The sequence below is a fragment of the Pongo abelii genome, chromosome 3 (genome assembly GCF_028885655.2).
Source record: "Pongo abelii isolate AG06213 chromosome 3, NHGRI_mPonAbe1-v2.0_pri, whole genome shotgun sequence".
Lineage (NCBI taxonomy): Eukaryota > Metazoa > Chordata > Mammalia > Primates > Hominidae > Pongo > Pongo abelii.
In genome coordinates, this window is record NC_071988.2 from 4,970,143 (window position 1) to 4,993,173 (window position 23,031).

At 43.6% G+C, this 23,031-nt stretch overlaps 1 protein-coding gene across 12 annotated transcripts in view; it reads left to right on the top strand.

The window, feature by feature from the left end:
* AFAP1 (actin filament associated protein 1) overlaps positions 1-23,031 on the top strand; it is a 179,476-nt gene that overhangs the window by 30,585 nt on the left and 125,860 nt on the right. For 3 of the 12 annotated variants that reach the window (XM_054553674.2, XM_063723769.1, XM_063723768.1), the window contains exon 1: positions 2,444-2,562. The exons of 6 other annotated variants lie outside the window; for them this stretch is intronic. The gene's annotated coding sequence lies outside the window, so the exon portion shown is untranslated. Of the gene's footprint in view, positions 1-2,182; positions 2,563-23,031 lie in introns of those variants that run through there. 3 more of the 12 variants (XM_063723772.1, XM_063723770.1, XM_063723766.1) reach the window with 3 other exon arrangements.

The following is a 23,031-nucleotide window of genomic DNA, read 5'->3' on the forward strand; positions in this document are numbered from 1 at the left end:
TGAACAAGGAATGTTGTTTTGCCACTGCTAGGTCCCCAGCAATTAGTAATGAATTAGTAATATTTAGGAGGTACATACTAGGTGCCTCCTAAATATTAATAGATGATAATCTAGCAGAACACAAGATAAATCCTCAAGTTGAGATTTAAGCTGTGTGGTATCAAAGCTGCATTGGTAAACTTATTAAATCAATTTTGTTAATACAAGTTTAAAATATCTTAGTAACTGACTTAATTCAGTAATCATTTACTGAGTGTCTTCTAGGCTAGACATTGGGGACAGAAAAGTAATAATATATGATCCCTGCCTCATGCACAGGAAGCCTAGTGTGATGCCAATGGCTGCCATGGAATATGGCGAGTATTAGGATAAAGGGGCACCCTGTGTGCCCTTGGAGCACAGAGCAGGGCTTGTGTTCTGGGAACTTGGGCTCCATGTTAAAACACAATTTAAATTAATTTTTTTTTTGAGACGGAGTCTTGCTCTGTCGCCCAGGCTGGAGTACAGTGGTGTGATCTCGGCTTACTGCAACGAGCTCCCCCCAGGTTCAAGCGATTCTCGTGCCTCAGCCTCCTGAGTAGCTTGGGATAACAGGTGTGTGCCACCACGCCTGGCTAATTTTTGCATTTTTAGTAAAGACGGGGTTTCACCACATTGGCCGGGCTGGTCTTGAACTCCTGACATCAGGTGATCCTCCCACCTCAGCCTTCCAGAGTTCTGGGATTATAGGCATGTATGTATTCATGCTTTTAAATATCTGTGGGTAGCACTTAACTTTAAATGGGTGCTAATTAAACTATTGAATGGCTTTAGTATGGATTAAATGGCTTTGCTTGGGCCTCATTTTTAATTTCCTTCATTAGAGGAAAAAAAAAAAAAATGCAGGTTGAATATCCCTTATCCAAACTGCTTGGAACCAGAAGTGTCTCAGATTTTTTTACATTTTTGGATTTTTGAATATTTGTATTATACTTGCTGGTTGAGTATCCTGAATTCAAAAATCCAAAATCTGAGCTGCTCCAATGAACATTTCGTTGAGCGTCACGTCAGCACTCAAAAAGTTATAGATTTCGGAGTTTCTGGTTAGGGAGACTGGTCCTGTATGCGTGCTGGATTGTTGCAGGAGTTCTGGACCAGAGGTTAGGTGACTAGGCTTTGGTTTTCGCTTTGTTACTAAACGGGCTATTTTCTTCCATATTCTCGGCTTTAGATCCCTTGGTTGTCAAAGAAGGGGTTGGGCCATCTGATGGTTAAGGCCTCTGTTAGTTCTGACTTTGAGATATCTCATTTCAATTCATCTTCCTTAGGCATGGACAAAGAACATGGGAATTTTGAAATTGTTAGTCAACGTTTACAGGGACGTTGCAGCCTAGTTTTGGGTAAAGGTCATCTTTAGTGAGCCCAGGGAGAAGCAGTGGTTCAGCTGTTAGCTGAGAGGGGTAAGTGGTCCTATAAATTTTCCTCTGTTTTAGCAAAAGCATTGTTAAGGTCACAGCATTAGTGTAATTAGCTGGAAAGAGGAGGGGAACTCACTGTTACAGGTTATATTGAATGTCTTTTAAGTTGGTAAATACTTTTTATGAATATGTTTTTCAGGATTTCAATGTTGTATCATTTCTTTGTGTTGCACAGCACGGGAAAGTTAATATCATCATGTGACATTTGAATGCTCTTTTTTTTTTTGAGGAGTTTCGCTCTTGTCACCCAGGCTGTGGTGGCGTGATCTCAGCTCACTGCAACCTCCGCCTCCCGAGTTCAAGCGATTCTTCCGCCTCAGCCTCCTGAATAGCTGGGATTACAGGTGCCCGCCAGCATGCCCGGCTAATTTTTGTATTCTTAGTAGAGATGGGGCTTCGCCATATTGGCCAGGCTGTTCTTGAACTTCTGACCTCAGGTGATCCACCCGCCTTGGCTTCCCAAAGTGCTGGGATTACAGGCGTGAGCCACCATGCCTGGCCTTGAATGTTCTTTCTGTGGGAATCTACAAAAGCCAGCTTTTGAGTCTAGTGGCAGAAAACCTCTTCATTGTTTAGCTGTGCTGTGAGTTTGGAGGGCTTCAAGCCCATCTGAAAAAGCTGTAGTATTTTATGTCAGTTGGCTGTCTTGGAGAACTTAATGAGCACTGGGCCGGAGTGATACTGTCAGAGTTCATGAGCTGTTTGAGGCTCTTGAAGCCTAGATACTGCGGTTGCCCAAATGCATCGGCTGGACTCACTATTTCTCTCGGGAATAGGGGGTGGAAATAGCTGTGGTCTTAACTCTGCTCTTAATTTTACAGTGCTGTTATTAATGATAAGAATGATTTCATACGTTTGTTTTTTGCTTCGTAATTCACAGAGAATTTTAAAATCCATTATCTGATTTTATTCCTGCAGCAGTTCTGTGAAAAAGGCAGGGCAGTTTTCATATCTTCTGTTGCCCCGTGACTCTCTCGTGTCACAGAAGCCAAGAGCCTTCAGCGAGGTCATAGGGTGAGTGAGTCGCAGAGCTGGGAGTAGAGGCTCAGGCTTCTAGTGACCCTGTTTCTTCCTCGATAGCTCACTCTTGTGGCGTCCTGCTCAGGTAACTCTGCATGCTGGGTTTGGTCTTTTGTAAATCCCTGCCGTATTTGGAGAGAGGTTCTTGGGAGGTTTCTGTTCATTTTGGAACATTGAGGTATCTTGTCCTCTCTCCCTCCTCCCAGATGCATGGGCATTTCTGCAGGCCCCCAGGCTGGCCCTTGTGTGTGGGGGCGTCTCCTGCCTCCACGTTGCATGCGTGCCCCTCTTCGGGAGGTACTCTTCCCCGCATGGAGCCCCCTTGTGCCTGCCTCCACACTGCAGGCTGTTCGGTAAATGTTACTGACTCAGCATCGTTGTTCTAGAAATGGGACGGGGTATGGATGCCAAGTTCTTTTCTGTGTGAAGGTTGTGATTGTATCATCTTGCCTTCCCCGTGTGTGCTCCTTGAGGAGGGTGTCACTGTGCTGCGGTCATTTGTGTTCCCTAGGGTGCCTCCCTTGGAGTCCCGGCCGCAGCAGACATGCAGTCAATGCTCATGGCCTAAATGAGAGGAAGGCCAACAGAGCCATTAAATCTGGAAAATGACAAGTGAGGGAAAGGAATTTTTATTTAAGGCATGTGAAAAAGAAATCTTTTTAGAAAAGTTGACCTGTTTCTCAAATGGAGTTGAATTTCAGCTCAGAAAAGCAGCTGTGCGCCCAGAGGGCTTTGGGATTTCAGTTTGTGACAGATGAATTTAATTTGTTGTTGTATGAATGTATTATCCTTTTGTGGTTTTATTAGACCTTTCTCCCAAATGGAATAGATTTTTCTATAAAAGTCACACTTCCTTTTTGAGAAGTGTAACACTAATTTTATGGGATGGTCTCCCAAAAGATTACCTGCCAGGAACCAAACACGCTGCCTCAGACTCATGGCCCCTGGTTTCTGCCTGTGTAGCTGCAGGGGAGAGAGGCAGGGGAGAGAGGCACGCTCGAGCTGAAATCAAGACACATGTCTGCATCTTGCTCTTTCTTTACTGCTGTTTCGTCTCTGAGCTGGCATGCCTTCAACTTCTAGGAGCTTGGCCGGTGCAGACACATTACGGTATGGAGGAGGGATGTGGTGTTGCAGCAGCCAGGAGACTTGCTGGAGTCTCTGTTCTCTCCCTGCTCACTGCTCTGACTTTGTATAAGTCACATTTGTAGGGCTGGGCACAGTGGCCTACACCTGTAATCCCAGCACTTTGGGAGGCCGAGCTGGGAGGATCGCTTGAGCCCAGAGTTCGGGACCAGTCTGGGCAACATAGCGAAACCCCCATCTCTACAAAAAATAAAAATTAAAAAATTAGCCAGGTGTGGCGGCTCATGCCTGTAATCCCAGCTTGAGAGGCTGAGGTGCGAGAATCACTTGAGCCCATGAAATCGAGGCTGCAGTGAACCATCGCGCCACTGCACTCCAGCCTGGTCAGAGCAAGACCCCGTCTCAAAACAAAACCAAACAAAAAAACCTTTTGTAATAGTGGCAGTAGTTAACTTTTGAAAGTTTGGAGAAAAGTTACTGAATAACCTGTGACCATGGACAACTTACTTAACCTTCCTGTGCCTCGGTTCACTCATCTATGAAAAATGAGAGAATATGGTACTGATCTTCCGGGATTTCAACGAGAACTAAACGAGATAAAACTCAGAGCCTGGCACCTCGTGAGTGCACACTAAATGTTATTATTCAACATTTTAGAGGAAAAAGAATGCTAATGGGTCATTATGGCTAAACATAGTCTATCACTGGCCTTACTCATGGTATTGGAAGGAACTTGAATTCCATATAGATAGTGTGATGGAGAAAGTATTTTGGGCATTGGCAGTGTTTATTCAAAGAACAAAGGATGTGTCTGTCCTGTGTGGAGAGCCGTTTCCGCTTGTTTCTTTAAATGCTATGGGAAAAGCAGTCGGCCCTGTGCACTCTGCCGGACAGCTTCAGTCTCTGCGTATTGGTTTGGCCAATTGTCGTTCGCTGTCATCATGGCAGCAGCAGTTGAAGGGACAGCTTGTCTTGATTTGCATTTTTGGGTGTTTGTGCTATTTATAGACAATTAAGAAAAGACATGGAAGCCTGTTTATAGCAAGCTGGCAAATTCAGCACAGCATGGAAAAATCTGTTAGCACAGTTTGCACGTGTGCAGGCACAGAACAGCCAAATAAACACACACATTTTCCTGTATTTTAAAAACTCTCTGGAAAAAAAAAAAACATTAAACCATTGCCCAGATGGCTTACAGAGCTTTTTCCTTGAAGTACATGAGTATGGCTGTCAGACATCTGAAACCTGAAGCCATCTTAAAACATCACCATCATTTTGATGCTGCCCGCCCCCCTCCTTTTTTTCCATTTGTGAGGGATAAGGATCCAGGAAGGAAAGTATCAGCTTACAAAGGCTTTTGTTACAATTAATCTTTCATGTTCTTTCTTTTGGTATCTTATTCTCTGTTTACATTTTATTTTTATTTTTTATTTTTTTGAGACAGAGTCTTGCTGTGTCGCCCAGGCTGGAGAGCAGTGGCACTTTCTCGGCTCACTCCAACCTCTACATCCCAGGTTCAAGTGATTCTTGTGCCTCAGCTTCCTGAGTAACTGGGATTACAGGTGTGTGCCACCACACCCAGCTAATTTTTGTATTTTTAGTAGAGACGGGGTTTCCCCGTGTTGGACAGGATGATCTTGAACTCCTGAACTCAGGTGATCTGCATGCCTAAGCCTCCCAAAGCGCTGAGATTACAGGTGTGAGCCACCGCGCCCGGTCGCTGTTTCCATTTTGTAACGCTAGCGTCACCCCAGTGTAGGGTGGCTAGGGGTATTCTTCTTTCCTGTTTCCTGGTGTATTTTCCTCTACAGCATTGATCACTCTTTAACATACTTTTTGGTTGTCTGCCTCTGCCTACAAAAATACATGTTCCCTGTTATATGACCAGTGCCTGGCACATAGATAGTTAGTCAGTATTTGTTGAATGAGTGAATGAATGGGCTGAAAGAACCTTATTCTTCTTTCTTCTGTTACTTCATGACAAATGCTTTTGGAAAATGCTCTGCGAACAGGGATCCTAAGCAGGAGAGATTACACACATTGTTGTGGGATAACCCATCATCCTCAGATACTTGCCTGGAAGGAGGTGGCGCAGATGCTTGCCGGGAAGGAGGTGGAGTGCTTGAGTAGAAATGATACAAGATAACCTCTTCAGGAAGTCAGCCAAGTATCACAGCTTTTCACACAGGTGTGTGATGTTTGTGTATGTGTGTATGAAGCGCTGTCGTGGCCTAGAATCACGGGACTTTAGATCCCTTGTACAGATAGAAAAGTAAAGGCTGAGGCCCAGGAGCGCTCCAGGCCACTGCGGTAGAGTCCCTGTCTGCCCCTCCCAGTGCCCGGTCACTTCTCACTGCACTCCCCTCCTTACTGCTAAAGCCATCTTCCCTGACTCTGAATGTGTAACCACGACGGAGAAAATGTACTCCAGGGTCACAGTTTGTGGAGAAAAAGCCCAGCAGATGAAAATTATGTTCACAAGGTTTGTACCTAGAAAGAGTGGCCATTTCTATAATGTCTTTAAATGTCCTTGTTTCTCATACATTGTATAAACAAGACAATAGAAGGAGATTCGGGAACAGCAACTTTAGAACAAGGGGGAAAAAATCAAACCTAGAGCGTTCCAGTTTCTGTTTTCTTCTCAGTCTAGGGCTGAGGCACTTCAGCTTCCTGTCTGAGGGACCACTCAAATCTGATTAGAAGCCATTGTGGGCTGGTAATTATCCATAATTTTAGGAAGACAGATTCAGCATCAACTGTGTTCTCTAATAGCAGGCTTATTAATTTTAAATTTGCATGGCAGGAGAAGCAGATGGCGAGGTGGGATAAGCGTTCAGATGCTTGGTCATTGATAGCTTTTTACTTCCACGTATTACATGGGGATTTGGGACCCGGGAAGCCCGCTGAGAACTGATTATTATCTGTCCCCTAACCAGCTGGGTTCTTTTTCATCCTGAGCTCAGAAAGATTGCTCCTGTTGCAGTCAGGGAAGACGGGTTGTTGACTGGTTAGAAATCATGGCAGGTTATTTGCTCCACCCGCAGTTCGAAAGCAGAGCTATCAAAAGTTGTCTTCTCTATTGTGTTTCAAATCTGGGTGTTTAAAAAATTATATAAGCAAATTAAGCATTTCTTTAATGGTAGTTGTGCGTGTTGTTGATGCAAATGAGAGGTGCATTCCACTATAAAATCTCTGGGACTTTATAGGAAGATGTGAGCCTTAGAACAGAAGTTGGTTTTCTAGATGATCATGTAGATATGATGCTGAGCACCAGACAAAGATGCTGATTGAAGTGATTTTAAAAAATTGTGTCTGAGTTCAGATTTTACATCAATATTTAGAAAACCAGCAAAGGAACTTGGAGGAATGTTCTCATGCATCCAGTTCAGCCCCCTGTCCACATCTTCATAAAATTCGAGTGTGCGTACAGGGAGGCGCATTCCTTTCTGTTCTCATCACAGGTCCTTCCCTGGCTCTGCACCTGCTCTCTTCCCTACCTTCCCTACCTTTTCCCTCCTGTGCGGTTCTCTCACAAAGTGAATGGCCTCAGCCATAGCTTCTCTGCAGCTGCATACTGTGGCGACAGGAGTGGTGCTGCTGCAGGGGCTGCTGTCCCCACGGAGACCAGTCTTGCTTGCCGCTGCAGCCTGGTGATCATTTAGCACCGGAAGTATGTAATTCCGCAGAGTGAGCGCCAACATGCTGATGATGGAGGCGTCTTTATCACGGTGCTCTGCATATTTTAATCTTCGGTGGAAAGTATGGAAAAGTATGTGATACCTGTGATTTGATGTCAGAAGGACGTTGTGAACTTGATGTGGAGTGAGGATGTTAAGGTGCAACAGGCACCCTTGGCTTCATTAAATGAGACTTCCCCATCTCCCTGCTAGGCACGCACAGGCATATGGCCACATCTTATGTGTTATCCTTATTTAGAGTATGCCTTGTGGTCATGCTTAAAGTTACATGATTATATTCTTCCTCATACAGTAGGTCCCAAACTGCATTCAACACAGAAATGTACTCTTGCTGTTATACATAGAAAGTGCTTTCATATAACAACTGGGAGAGCAGTCCTAAAATCTGGGCTGGAATCGTGGAAGGAAGGTATTGGAAAGCAACAGATTCCCTAGCCCAAAGCTGTTTTTTGATGAACATGGAAACAGGACCAAGAGAAGTGAATTTGCCTGAGGCCCTGGCAGTGTCTCACGGGTAGCATTTGAACCTAGCAGTTTCTTGACCTATTTCTTTAAATGATTAGTCATGCTTCCTCTGATTCCTATATAAATGTATTCCTCATTCATTCTTTTGTTTCAGTGAATTATTGCAGTGCTACCACGTAACAGTGTTTGAGTCAAAATGTGGCAATGTTTATCCATTTCCAAGGTTTTTAGTTGTACAGTTTTTCAAAGTTGTGCTTATAGTTTCTTGTTGATTACAAGGTATCCTTTCAGAAGCCAATTGTGTGGTGTATTTGCGTTGATTGTTAGAGGTAGTTAGAACCTACTTGGAGTCGCTGGCGTGCCTGGGGGACAATGACAGCTGCCTGCTTCATGGGCAGAGATGAAGTAATTGCTTCCTGGGAAGCACCATCCTCCTGGCCACACTGTCTAACCGACTTAGTTTGTGTTGGTTTCCTCACATCTGCACGTTTCTGGCTTCATCTGAGTCTCATTTATTTTAGCATACAACTTCAGGCTGTGGGGAAGAATGGCCATTTTAGCACAGAGATGCGCACAAAGGAACAATTGGCTAAATGTGAGCAAAGACATTCTTGGGGGGGTTTCATTTCTTTTATTCTGTAACAGGCAGTCTTGGAAGCATTCTGGATGTGTGGCCTGCTCTGTCACAGTTCCTCCTTGCAGGATCGCAGATTTTTGGAGATTTTAGTGATAACAGTTATCATTGAGAATGGCATTCTTGCAGGCTCTAATAAGTCAGGATTTATTCGGTGTTAATTTGTTAAAGACAACTGTATTTCTAGCCAAATATATGTTAGATGTTCTCCTGGCAGAGTTGCTGGGGGTATTTGCCGTGGCTTAGTCTTAGGGAAGCACATGCCTTTGAATACTGTTGAAGCTGTGAGTAACCAAAACGCACCTGAGTACTTTTGCCATATGGGGTGTTAGTCACTGATACACTTCTCATTCAGACCTGATGGATTCTTGACCCCTTCCTTTTTTATGTATGTATGTATGTATGTATGTATGTATGTATGTATGTATTTATTTATTTATTTTTTAAGAGCACAACCCCTCAGGTGGCCACTGTGAATCTTTGGTGTTTTCAGTTGGTTGAAACCTATTTGCCATCTCTGGTTCAAACATATTTGAAGCCTGCTGATGCTTCCCTTTGTTATTCTTCTGCTGTCTAACCTCCGCTGCTGTAGGGTTCAAGACTATCAGAGCTGGGAGCCACCTTCACAATTACCAGGGTTTTCAGAACATCCTTTATCTAGCCGTGGGGATGGAAGAGATGTTATCAGAGGTGGAGGCTTATTAGGTTTACATGCCATTGATAATGAATGAGGAGGTTTTCTTTTATATAAGTAGAGCTTCTTATAATGTGCTTTAGTAGGGTAAAGAAGTTTTTGAGGTCTGCCTTTCTTGGGGGAAGATAATTTGTGATCCTGCCCTTGCTTTCAACAAAAATATAATTTGTATACCAGTGCATGTTGTATTTTTGAGCACTGGCTGACAAACGGTTCTTAACTCGTCATTCACCCAGCCACTGTTTGTTGAATGGCATATGTGTGCCAGCTGTAGTAGGAACTTGCGAGGCTCTAGACTAACGCTTATGAAACGGGGGTCCTGGGGGAAGCAAATGTGTATAACTATAAAAGTTTGTGAGGGTATCAGTGGGGGTGCCTATAGGTGCAAAACTTAGTTCATTCATTGCCCTATCTAGGAGGTTATGTGTCTTAGCAGCATGTTCCATACCAACGCATCTGTCTATTAAAATATTCATCAAATAATTCAAATATTTGAAAACATTCATCTGCTTAGGTATGTATTTTTCCCACTGAGTTTAGAACTGGTTAAGGACAGGCTGTGGGGTATGTATTATTTATATATATATACACACACACATATATTTATATATATACATTTGTATATATACAATACCATTGTAAATATACAAATGTGTATATATATACATTATATATACATTTATATGTTTTTATATATACACACATATATATTTCTCCCTCTCTGTATGTACACACACCACACACACATATATACACACACACATATATATGAAATACACAGACATATACACACACACACACACACACACTCTTCTACTGCCCAGCACAGAAAGACAAAACTAGGCAAGGGTTCTTTTAGTGTTTGTGAAAAAATAGATGTGCTTAGTTGAGAGCGTCCTTAAGTTGCCAGGGGAAAGAGACAGGATGGGTTCACAAAGGGAGATAGTGTTTGTTTGTTTTTTTTTCTTTTTCTTTGTTTAACTCTTGAATTTGACATAATCCAGACTTATGGAAAAGTTGCAAAAATAGTACAGAGAATTCCCATATGCTCTTCCCTCAGATTCCCCAAACATTTCACCCCATTTGCACTTTCTCTTTCTGTGGATATAATTTTTTTTTTTCTGAAATGTTTGAGAGTGGAAGGTAGAATGCAGGGTAGGGTGAAAGGCAGAAGGAGAGAGGTGGGTTGGGAGGCTTTTTTTTTTTTCCCTTCTGAGATGGAGTTTTGCTCTTGTCACCCAGGCTGGAGTGCAACGGCACGGTTTCAGCTCACTGCAACCTCTGCCGTCTGGGTTCAAGCGATTCTCCTGCCTCAGCCTCCCGAATAGCTGGGATTACAGGCGCCCACCACCATGCTCAGCTAATTTTTTGTATTTTTATTAGAGGGGTTTCACCATGTTGGCCAGGCTGGTCTCGAGCTCCTGACCTCTGGTGATCCACCCGCCTTGGCCTACCAAAGTGCTGGGATTACAGGCATGAGCCACTGTGCCCGGCGATTGGGAGGCTTTTCCAGTAACTCAGAGCGCTATGATGAGGGCTGGACCTGGTTAGAAAGGTTGAGGAAGGTGAGGAGTGGTTAGGTCTGGCACATATTTTGAAAGGAGAGTTTAAATGGGTTGGGTGATTAAGGATGATGTCAAGGATTTTGGCCTGAGTAACTAGAAGACTAGAGATGCTGTTATTGGGATGGGGAAGACTATGGGAGGAGTGGGTTATAGCAGGGGGAATCAAAAGTGCATCTTGGGCGTGCTAAATTTGAGGTCCAAATAGAGATGTCAGGAAGTGTTGCCTGGGTGCGGTGGCTCACGCCTGTAATTCCAGCACTTATTCCAGCACTTTGGGAGGCCGAGGCAGGAGGATCTCCTGAGGTCAGGAGTTCGAGACCAGCCTGGCCAACATGGTGAAACCCCATCTCTACTAAAAATACAAAAATTAGTCAGACGTGGCAGCGCACGCTTGTGGTCCCAGCTACTCTGGAGGTTGAGGCAGGAGAATTGCTTGAACCCAGGAGGCTGAGGTGCATTGAGCCGAGATCACGCCATTGCACTCCAGCCTGGGTGACAGAGTGAGACTCCATCTCAAAAAAACCACAAAAAACAAACAAACAAAAAACAAGCGTTGGGGAGAAAAAGCAGAATGCAAGAGACTCCAAAGAAGATGAGTAGTTGCCAAGATAGCATTAGCGGATTCTGTGATGAAGGAGAAGAAGCATCTGAATGCACACAGGGCTAGCAAGAGGCTGTAGCTGTAGTTGTGTGTTCAGCTCCATTTATATGGAATTGAGCCTACAGTTCTTACATGTTTTCCTACCGTTTGTTTGTGAACAGCAGATCCTCAGTTTGCATAACTGAATTTACTCTGATGTCCTGTTTTTCAAAATTCATCATCAACAGCTTCCTTGGAGGTGTGTTTTCATTATTTTTCATCACCTCTTTGACCCTCTGTAGGATGAGATTGAGCTCAGCCTCCCCAAAGAAGGCAGTTGGAAATGGTTTGGAGTTGAGGATAGAGGGCCAAACTGAAGATAAACATCATGGGATTGGAGGAAATCACCTTGGGAGTGGATAGAATTAGGAGAAGAAAAGAGTCTCTAGACCAAACTCCTTCAGAGGTTGGGAAGAGAAGGGGAGCCAGCAGAGACCAGCCACATAGGTGACAAAACCAAAGGAACTGTTTCCAGAAGAATGGGCCATAGATACACCGTGTCACACGCTGCCAGGCATCATGTGCTGCCGGACGGTTGGGGGCCGGGGTGGGGAATGAGCACTGAGCCCTGGGTGTGGGGGGAGTGAGGACTGAGCCCTGGGTGTGGGGGGAGTGAGGACTGAGCCCTGGGTGTGGGGGGAGTGAGGACTGAGCCCTGGGTGTGGGGGGAGTGAGGACTGAGACTTGATAGCTGGACTTGGCAACAGGGATGTCATCAAGTGACTTGAGAAGAGCTGTTTTACAGACCATGGGGTTGGGGAGGGAGTGGGCAGAGGTGGGAGGAAGGAAGTCCAAAGTGATCAGACCCCTCGTTGGAGGTGCTTGCTTTATTTTAGGAGGTTCGTCATGTTGGTGTTCAGTATTATTTAGTTTGTCTTGTAACTTCTAAGTCCTCATTCTGGGGAGCAGATTGACTTTCCTTAGCTGGAAAACTAAAGGTGTATGTAAAAAACCTCTTTTAATGGTGGGTTACGCTGTGTTTTAGGCATTACAAAGAAAATTTTCTCCATAGAAATTGGACCCTTTGGATTAGTTCTATAAAAAGTACTTTCTGGGCCAGGCATGGTGGCTCATGCCTGTAATCCCAGCACTTTGGGAGGCCGAGGCGGGCGGATCACCTGAAGTCAGGAGTTTGAGACCAGCCTGACCAACATGGAGAAACCCAGTCTCTACTAAAAGCACAAAAATTAGCCGAGTGTGGTGGCACATGCATGTAATACCAGCTACTCAGGAGGCTGAGGCAGGAGAATCGCTTGAACCTGGGAGGCACAGAGGTTGTGGTGAGCCAAGATCGCGCCACTGCACTCCAGCCTGGGCAACAAGAGTGAAACTCCCATCTTAAAAAAAAAAAAAAACAACTTTCTGGAGAACACACGCTTTCATGTAGAAGTGGTAAAGTTGAATGTGGTCTTTTTGCTTTTTTGAAGCAAAGATCACTGAGCTGCTAATTCCTAAAACTGCTGATATTTTTGGGTGGCAGCTGTTGTTCACTGAGCAGACCTCGCTCAGTCATTCATTAGGTTTCTGTCCTTGAGTCCTGAGAGTTAGTTTTCTCACCTGTAAAATGATAGTATCTACTCTGGAGACATTATTATTTTAAAAAACTCGAGTGACTTGTTTGGAAAGTTGATTGGCATTCCATGAAACATGTAAGGGAGGCCAGATTCCGTTTCTTTGGGGTGGGGAATAGCTACAGGGTTTGAGCACTTACTATGTGTTATGCTGGGGAGTAGGCAAAATTACAGATTATCTTTGGTTAATCCTCATAACCACTCTTTAAGGTGGAGATTATCCTTTAAAAGCTTTTTTTTTTTTTTAATTTTTAACAGATAATAATTATACTGATAATGACTGTAGTAGTCAATTTATTGGAGACTTCTTATGAGCTAAGGACTGTGCTAAATTCTTCACATAATGACATTTAAAGAACCGACCGACAAGCCTCTGATGATCCTCGTTTTTAGAGAGAGGTGAGGTAGCACAGCACTGTACTCAAGGCCGTGCCTGGCAAGTGCTGGAGCAGAGTTCCAGCCCCAACCCTCCACCACCGAAGTCTGTGTTCATTCACTGTGTCCAGACAATTCTATCATCACATCCTCCTGGAGTCTGGATCTCATCCATTCCCCGTGGCAGCCCCAGCCCTGCGAAGCGGGTGTGTGAGACCAACCATGTTCTTAATTTGCTTCCATTAGCACACTGACATATGTTACCCAGAGCCTGGTGCCACCTGCCCCTCCGCCTGTACCCATATGCATAGTGGTGGAGCCATCTGCCTGGGGAGCCAGGGGCAGAGAGACAGCTGGCCTTTCAGCACCCCCCTCCCTGGAGATCAGCCCACGGCCCTTCCTTCCCCTCATGGTTGGAGCTTCAATCCTAGGCCTCCTGTCAGGAGCCCTCGAGGCTTTTCCTCTTTGGCAGCAGAACCTAGGGCCCCCGTCTTTCCAGAGATGATGGCAGCCAGATAATGCAAGAGCCTCACTTCAGACCTCTTCATTGGTGGGTCATAGGATGCAAAGGGCTGATGAAGAGAAGGGTGGTGAACAGGTGTATAGAAGGAGCCGACACAGTTGTGGTGGTTGGTGGGGCAGACACAGATGGACCAGGCCCCCTCTGTCTCCCTGATTCTGCATTCTGAAAGGAGCGTGGTCACCCTTCACAAAGCAGGCTGGCCTCTCATGGCTAACGGAGTCCCTGGGTTGCCGCCGTCACCAGGCTTGCCTTGACATGTTCATCTCTTCTGCCTCAGAATTCACGCTCCTCTGTGCTAAATGCTGCTTCTGTGTCAGCGTCATATCCTTTGTCTTCAGGTTTTCCTTTTTCGAGTTTTGTCCCCTAAAGACCCAGAGCAGAGGTAAGCAAGCTTTTTCTGTAACAGAGCAGAGAGTACATATTGTAGGCTTTAGACTTGTTGCGACACTCATCCCTGCTGTTGGAGTGTGAACACGGCCATAGGTGATGCATAAATGAATGGACGTGGCTGTGTTCCAATAAAACATTATTGACAAAAATAGGCTTTGGGCCAGGTGTGGGCTGCGGTCTCCCCTGCTGTGGATGGTTGAGGACGTGGGTGAACCTGTGCACAGATTTAACCCCCACTGTTCCCAAGTCATTTCAGATCTTGTTGAACTTGACAGTGTGAACGTCAGCCAGAGGCCAAGCGCAGCGTTTGGGGGCATTGTTCTTACTGCGCTGTCTCCCTTCTCGAGGGCTTTGCTGGTGATTTGAACTCAGCCTCTTTTGAAGCCTCCTGGGGCTCACTGAGGCTGTGGGTGGAGGCGAGGGAGGCGGCAGCGTTTGCAGTATTTCCTTAAGGAGCATTATTGCTGGTTCCCTTCTACACTGGAAACACCCTTCCCCTGGTGTACCAAAGTCAGTGTGGCTTAGGGCCTGGCTTCTCAAAGTGTGACCCACGGCCAGCAGTGTTGGCACCACCTGGGAGCATGTTAGAATGCAGATGATCAGGCCCGTCCCAGAAGAGTGAGTCAGAATCTGCCTTTAACAAGACCCCCCGGTGGTGAGTTGTGTCCCCAGGAAAGGTTGAGAAGCACAGGTTTAGGGTGTTCCAAGCTGGAGGACAGAAAGTACTTTTTGAAAATCCTTTAACCCTTAGCTTTTTTTTTTTGAGATAGAGTCCCGCTCTGTCGCCCAGGCAGGAGTGCAGTGGCGCGATCTTGGCTCACTGCAACCTTCACCTCCCGGGTTCCCGCCATTCTCCTGCCTCAGCCTCCCAAGTAGCTGGAACTATAGGCGCCCGCCACCACGCCTGGCTAATTTTTTGTATTTTTTAGTAGAGACGGGGTTTCACCATGTTAACCAGGATGGTCTCGATATCCTGACCTCGTGATCCGCCCGCCTCGGCCTCCCAAAGTGCTGAGATTACAGGCATGAGCCACCGCACCCAGCCAGTCCTTAGCTTTTTTACGTTAAAAGTATAATGTAACTTTAGAGCATGAAGGCGGTTTTATGTCTTTTTAGACATCTTACAAGAGTCATGATTCAAGATGATTTTCCTGATGGAAGGGGATGTTGCTAGCCACTGATTTGGAATAGTGTAAAAAGCCGTAGACCAGTTAGAAGAGACCAGGAGAAATGGGGTGGTTTCTGCCACCCCTGGCACTGGGGCTGGTAGAAATCCCTTGATGTCTTTGTGTCTTCTTCATTTTCTCATATATATTATGAGATATACTGAGAGGTAAGAGTTAAAGTTCTTATGGTCGAAATGCTCCAGTTTATCTTTTTCAGGTTGTGTGTTTTGATGTTCTCTTGATGGTCTTTTTCTCCGTCTGCCCTCTGCCATCTCAAGGAGGGTATTTTCATCCGCCTTTTTCCTATAGGATCCCCCACCCTGCTGCCCCCCCCACCACATCCCACTTTTGACTCATGGGCTGCAATTTCATCCCAGCTGGCTGAGGTCAGGGTGCAATCTCAAATGTGTTATGGAATAGTTTGGGGTGTTACCGATGATGGTGGTTTGTTCGGTGGGAAAGGCTGAGTCTTGGGGGTTTGTGTTCTCGGCACCCTGGAAGCTGCTGTCTCCACTCTACCCACCAGATCCTGTGTTAATCAGGGTCGGCTTTTTATTTAAATCATGACTGAGAGATGCATATAATCAAGTTCAAGTGTGAAAAGATGGAGGTGAATGGGGAATGTCTGTTCTCTCAGTTGCTGGACATGTGGCATCTCACAGCTGGCAGCATGCACGTCCAATGATTCCCACCTCCCCGTTTCTGTGGGCTGCCCCTCCCCCAGTGTCTCCTTGGGGAATGCAGAGGTCTGTGAACTGTTCTCTCAGTCTGGAATCCCCCAGTGCTCCTCTGCAGAGCCTGCTGTCCCTGTGGTCAGGAGCCCATCTGTCACTCTGGACATCTGCAGAGCCTTAGATGTTCTGATGGGGCAGTTGGCGGCTGGCCGGGTCATCTTTCATTCCGTGTCGAGAGGCCTGTGTAGTTCTTAAGTGATGCTTCTCTACTTAGAAATGGTGCCGGAGCCTCTTTTGTCCCCTACTTAAATTTGCCCATCCCTACAGTGATTTAGGAGAAATTTGCTCCTGGCCTTCCTAGCCTGTGGGCTCTTCACCTCTCTAAACTTCATTTACTTCACCCATAAAGTGAACATAGTCTGCTTTTTTCTTTTTTTTCTTTTTTTGAGTCGGAATTTTGTTCTTGCTGCCCAGGCTGGAGTGCAATGGCACGGTCTTGGCTCACTGCAACCTCCGCCTCCCGGGTTCAAGCGATTCTCCTGCCTCAGCATCCTGAGTAGCTGGGATTACAGGTGCCTACCACCACACCCAGCTAATTTATTTTGTATTTTTAGTAGAGGCAGGGTTTCACCATGTTGGCCAGGCTGGTCTTGTGAACTCCTGACCTCAGGTGATCCGCCTGCCTTGGCATGCCAAAGTGCTGGGATTACAGGTGTAAGCCACCATGCCCGGCCTTTTTTTTTTTTTAATGAGACCATATTTATAAGTTCAACCTTTCTTTTCTCCCCTTTGTTTTTATTCCTTCCTTTGGATTAGAAGACTCACTCATGAATATCAGGATGTAACACAGCTTTACGATAATGAAGAGAACATAATTCATTAGAGCCTGTGATTAAGAATTCTGCTGTCTTCCTTATGAAAAACAGAATTAGCTCTTAATATGCTCAGGCAGTCTGATGCTGTTATTACCTAAGTTTAATGCTGTTGTGTAGCAAAATCTCTTAAAAGTTCTATTTACCTAGATCTAGTATTATCAGTTAGAATATATAGTGTTTCCTGTTGAATTTTACTTGACCTTGACCAGTTAGGTTTTCTGTCTGGTCCTTGGTTCTCTACCTCGGATGTGCTTCTTCAGCCCACAGAATCCTAGTCCGTGAAGACGGAGAACATTCTCCACCCTGAATTCACTCACAGCCCCTGCCGTCAGTCCTCTCCCGGGACACAGACCTGGGCAACCGCTCGTCTGCTTCCTGGCCGTGCAGATTCCTTTGCCGGTTCTAGAATTTCACCAAAACGGAGTCACATGGCATGCCTTTTGGGCTTGTGTTAGCTTCTTTTGCGTGGCTTTTTTTGAGATTAATCTGAATTACGTGTGTGGGTAGTTTGTTTATTTATTTATTTTTTTGATAGTTTATTTTTCTTGCTGAAAAAGATTCCATTATGTGAACATATTGCAATCTGTTTATCCACATGCTTATTAATGGCTGCTTAGGCTGTGCTCAGTTTTGGGCTGTTATGAAGAAAGCTGCCATTGTTTTTATGTGGGCACATGCAGTAATGTCTTTTAGGTAAATAGCCAGGAGTGGCATTACTGGATCCCATGGTACGTTTACATTTAACTTTACAAAAAACTGCCAAACTGTGCCTTCCCACCTGAAAGCGGAAGGATTCTAGTTGCTCTCCCGTTTTGCTAAGGCTTGATATGATGAGTCATTTGAATTTTAATCATTCTGGTAGATGTATCAGGGCATCTCATTGTGATTTTAATTTGCATTAACCTGATGACTCATGATATTAGCATATTTTTATGTGCTTATTGGCCATTCCTGAAATGTCTGTAACTACTTTGCCCATTTTTTCTTAGGTTGTTTGTCTTCGTGTGTTTTTGGTATTCAGTGTATTGTTACAAGTGCTGTGTCATGAAATGTGTCTTGCAGATATTTTCTTCTGATTTTCTTAAAGATTTCTTTTAAAAAGTTCAATTTATTAACTTTTTTCTTATATATTAGTACTTCTGCTGTGAGAAATCTCAGCCTACCTCCAAAGTCATAAATATTTTTGCCTATGTTTTCATTGAGACGTCTTATAGTTTTACCTTTTATGTTTAGGTCCGATCTATTTAAGGTAATTCTTGTATTTTGTACGACGTAAGGAGTAGAGTTTAGTTTTCCCCATACTGACATCCAGTTGTTCAGCATCATTTGTTCCAAGGACTGTTTTTTTTCCCATTACATTATCTTGGCATCTTTGTCAAAAGTCAATTGACCATTTATGTGTGGGGGAATTTCTGGACTTTGTTCTGTTTCACCAATCTATCCTAACACCAATACCACACTGTATGGATAATTGTAGCTTTATTGTAAGGCTGGAAGCTAGGTAGTAGAAGTGTTCCAACATTGTCCTTTTTTTCTCCACATCGTTTGGCCATTTTGTGTTCTAGTTCTTTGTGCTTTTCATTTTTGTCTATTTTAGAATTGGCTTTTTTTTTTTTTTTTTTTTAACAAAAATTGCTTCTGGCATCTTGATTGAGATTGTGTTGCATCTATAGATGGATTTGGGGGAGAATTATTATTTTAGCAGTAGGGATTCTTCCAAATATAGTATCTCTCTTTTTATTTATGGTCCTCCCATTAGACATAGACTGGTGTTTTCTTAACAACATCTCATAGTTGTCAGTTTATAGATCTTTTACATACTTTGTTAAATTTATCCTAATATATTTAACATATTTTAATACTATTGGAAGTGGTACTAGGTTGTTTTTTTCCTTTTCTTTCATTTTTCAATTGTTCTTTTTTTTTTTTTTTTAAAAAAAAACACTTCATTGAGGTACAATTGATATACAATAAACTTCACATATTTAAAAAATACAGTTTGATGAGTTTTAATTGTAAAGTGAGATAAAGAATATGAAAAACTTTAGTTTTTATATGTATGCCTTTTTTTTTGAGATGGAGTTTCACTCTGTTGCCCAGGCTGGAGTGCAGTGGCGTGATCTTGGCCCACTGCAACCTCTGCCTCCTGGGTTCAAACGATTCTCCTGCTTCAGCCTCCTCTCCTGAGTAGCTGGGACTACAGGCACGTGCCACCACGCCTGGCTAATTTTTTGTAATTTTAGTAGAGATGGGGTTTCACCATGTTAGCCAGGATGGTCTCAATCTCCTGACCTCGTGATCTGCCCCTGTCAGCCTCCCAAAGTGCTGGGATTACAGACAGATGCCTTTTATTAGATTTACTAGAAGACATTCCCCCTGTATTCCTCATTTTCATATCTGTTAATATGGTGAATTATACTTAATGATTTTCCAGTGTTAAACCAACCTTGAATTCCAAGGGTAAACTCCATTTGGTCTTAATGTGTTATCTTTTTTGGATATTATTAAATTTAATTTGCTAAAAATTTTGTTAAGGGCAGGCACAATGGCTCATGCCTGTAATCCCAGCACGTTGGGAGGCTGAGGTGGGTAGATCACCTGAGGTCAGGAGTTCAAGACCAGTCTGGCCAACGTGGCAAAACCCCATCTCTACTAAAAAATACAAACATTAGACAGATGTGGTGGTGGGCACCTGTAATCCCAGCTATTTGGGAGGCTGAGTCTGGAGAATCTCTTGAACTTGGGAGGTGGAGGTTGCAGTGAGCCAAGATCATGCCACTGCACTCCAGCCTGAGCAACAGAGTGAGACTCTGTCTCAAAAAAAAAAAAAAAAAATTTTCTCTTAATGATTTTTCTGTGTTCATGAGGTGTGTTGGTCTGTTTTGGTTCCTTGTAATGTCTTTTTTCTGAGTTATATGCTGGCCCTTCCCTTTAATTTTCTGCAAGAGTTTGTAGAAAATTGGTATTACCTCTCCTGAAATATTTGCTAGAATTCATTAGTGAAGCTGTCTGGGGCTGGAGTTTTCTTTAATATAGAGCTATTCAGATAGTCTGTTTCTTCTCTTCTGTTTCTGAAAGTTTGCGTCTTTTAAGGAATTTGCCCATTTCATCTATGTTGTTGAATTTGTGGGCATAAAGCTGTTCATAATATTTCCTTATGGTCATATTAAGGTCTGTACCTGTGTACCCATGTCCCCTTTCTCGTTACTGATCCTTGTAAGAGGAGGAGTTCAGGATTTATTGGCGAGTAGCCTCCTAGCCACACAGAGCAGGTGGAAATGTATTTATAACAGAAGGGGTGAGGGGAGTTGCTGGGGAAGGAACAGCAGTTAAGAGACTTTGTGTTTTGGTGCATTTAGGTGAATCATAATGTCCTTTCTGTGTATTAAATAACTTGTTTTTCTAAAATGTCACAATTTCATTTTTGAAAATCCAAGTTTTTGTGTCAAAACAAAGCATTCCTGAAATTAATAATCGTTCTTTATGGTTCTGAGTGTGGTGGCTCATGCCTGTAATCCCAGCACTTTGGGAGGCCGAGGTGGGCAGATCACTTGAGGCCAGGAATGGAGACCAGCCTGGCCAACATGGTGAAACCCTGTCACTACCAAAATACGAAACTTGGCCGGGCATGGTGGCGCGTGCCTGTAATCCCAGCTACTCGGGAGGCTGAGGCAGGAGTATCGCTTGAACCTGTGAGACAGAAGTTACAGTGAGCTGAGATTGTGCCACTGCACTCTAGCCTGGGCAGTGGAGCAAGACTCTATCTCAAAAAAAAAAAAAAAAATGTTCTTTATGAAATAAAAAAAATAGTATGACAATTTAAAAAACTATAATAGCATAATAGTACTGAGCCAGAAGAAAGACAAATTCCTCCTTTGTGCTTAAGAAAATACAGAAACCATGTGTTGCCCAGTAAGAGTATATGCATACGTGAATATTCTGAGTAAGTTTGCAGTGCTGGCAGCACTGATCCTTAAAATAGTAATATAAAAATGATTTAAAGCCTCGTAAATGCTCATTCCAAATGGTTACATCATTATCCTATTTTTGGCTCAGTTGGTTTTACATTTGAATACTTTTTAACATTATATTGGTGGCTTTGTTCCAACTTTGATATATTTTAGCTTAACTGATTTGTAAGAGTAGAAAATCAGAGATTTTGAAAATTTGACATAAAATTGTTGGTTAGATGCATTTTCCTGTAACACCCATCGTCATTTCTGCGTGTTTTTATTTATTTGCATACTGTTTGTCTCTAACTTGGGATCACGTTTGCTTTGCTTATTATTGGATACCCCACACTTAGATACCCAAATATTTTGCAGTGACTTTATTGTTCTTGTTTTTAGTGAATGTTCAAAATATCTGACAATAAATAGAGTGTAAATTTGCATTTCCTCTTTCCATTCTCCTGTTCCTATCATTCTTTGCCCTCTCTTGACTGGTATGCCCCTTCCTACTCCAGTCTCCCACTCCACCAGTTCATCTTTAAAGCTGCCTCTGGAAGGATCTTTTCGAAAGTGGAGATCCATCAATGCCATTTTTTCTAGAAACCTTTTGTTATTCTTTCCTAGAATAAGGGTTCTGTGAGTCCAGGTATGTGTCTGCTGTTCTAGGTTGTGAGCCCTTGGATGTCGGGGTAGCATCTCACTTGTCTTTAAATTCTGAGTTCAGTGTCATGAACATAGTGTTTAATAACTTGTTACTGAACTAAATTGACCTTCTGTAAATGGAAGGGAAACACTGTGCTTTCGATATCGTATTTAAAGCTTTTGTTAGCAACCAGCCTGGTTTATGTCAGTAACCTTCTCCCAGCCTAGGCATCAGGAGGTCTGGCTTCTGTAACCCATTATCACGTTCTGTATATTATTATGATGAGCAAAAAACATACCCAGATCTAGGTCCTGTTTTTTGCCTTCTACAGAACAATAGAAGGATATTTTCCATCAGGGCTTGTATGTCCATCCATTAATTAATCTGACTTTTAAGGGTCATGCTAATTTCCCGAAGTAAAGTGTTCTGTGGAGTTTACACCAGTTCCTTTGAAGACTCCTTGCTGGCTCCTTATAATTCAGAAAGGAACATTCCCAGGACCTAGAATATACACACATGCACAGATCCCTTTTATAAACACAGACTTTCCTTTGGGATATTGAGAAATCTTTTAAAGATCTAACTTCCAGAGCTGAAACTACACAGTGATTGTCATAGGTTCTGTTCAGACACTGGAGAGCTATAAATAGATTTGATTTGCTTTCCCTTTTTAGATGCAAATTAAACTACTGTAAATTGAGTGTCCCCAAAGTCAGAGGTTTTTATTTACAGCAGTCCTTGGATCTTCATTGCAGCCTTGGTAGGCACATAACTGTCATTATCCCCACATTATACATCACGGAACTGGGAGTCAAAGAAGTTTAATGACTTGTATTCAAAATCATCGAGTCGTTCAAATAATGGTCATCAAAAAGAATTTTAGATGCAGTCCAGCTGAGGGAAGCTTTCCAACCAGACACTGCCTAAAGCTATGCTGCTTTTTCTGAGATTTCTTAGATCTACCTTTAAGCAGCCCATTTGGATGATCTGCGGAGGCCTGTGAAAATAATTGGAAGAGTCTGCATGGAGAGTCTGAGCTGTAACCCTATAAGGGAAAATATGCAAGGACCGTGCTCGAACACAGCTCCTTTGCTTCAGTGCCACACAAGTTCTGATTCCCTTTGGAACACCGAGTATTCTCACACAGAGAGGGCCCTGAACAGGTGGTGATCAACTTGCTCGAGAAAAGGAACTCATCAGAATTAGTCTTTCACCACTAATTTTGGTATGTTCTGAGACTATCACAAAAGACATAGTTACTAAGTATGAGAGGACAGTCCACGGCATCTTTCTCTGCAATTTTCTCTTTAAAGCAGATCTCAGGAATGTTGTCTATTATGGAGAGCTGGAAACATAAAAGTGAATTAATTCACCAAACATATACTGAGTGTCGTGTTCTTATTTCCACATCAGGCATTGTGCTTGACATTCTGGGCAAAGAGAGAAGTCACACAGTGGTCCCTGCCTTCAGCTGTCTACTGGCTAGTGGAGGAGATAGACAAATTAGCCCGTCATCACAGCATAGCGGGAGAGAGGCAGTGATGGTCGGCCTGAGGTGGGGGTGACGCAGCTGAGTCTTGAAGTGTAGCACCTCAGTGAGACGGC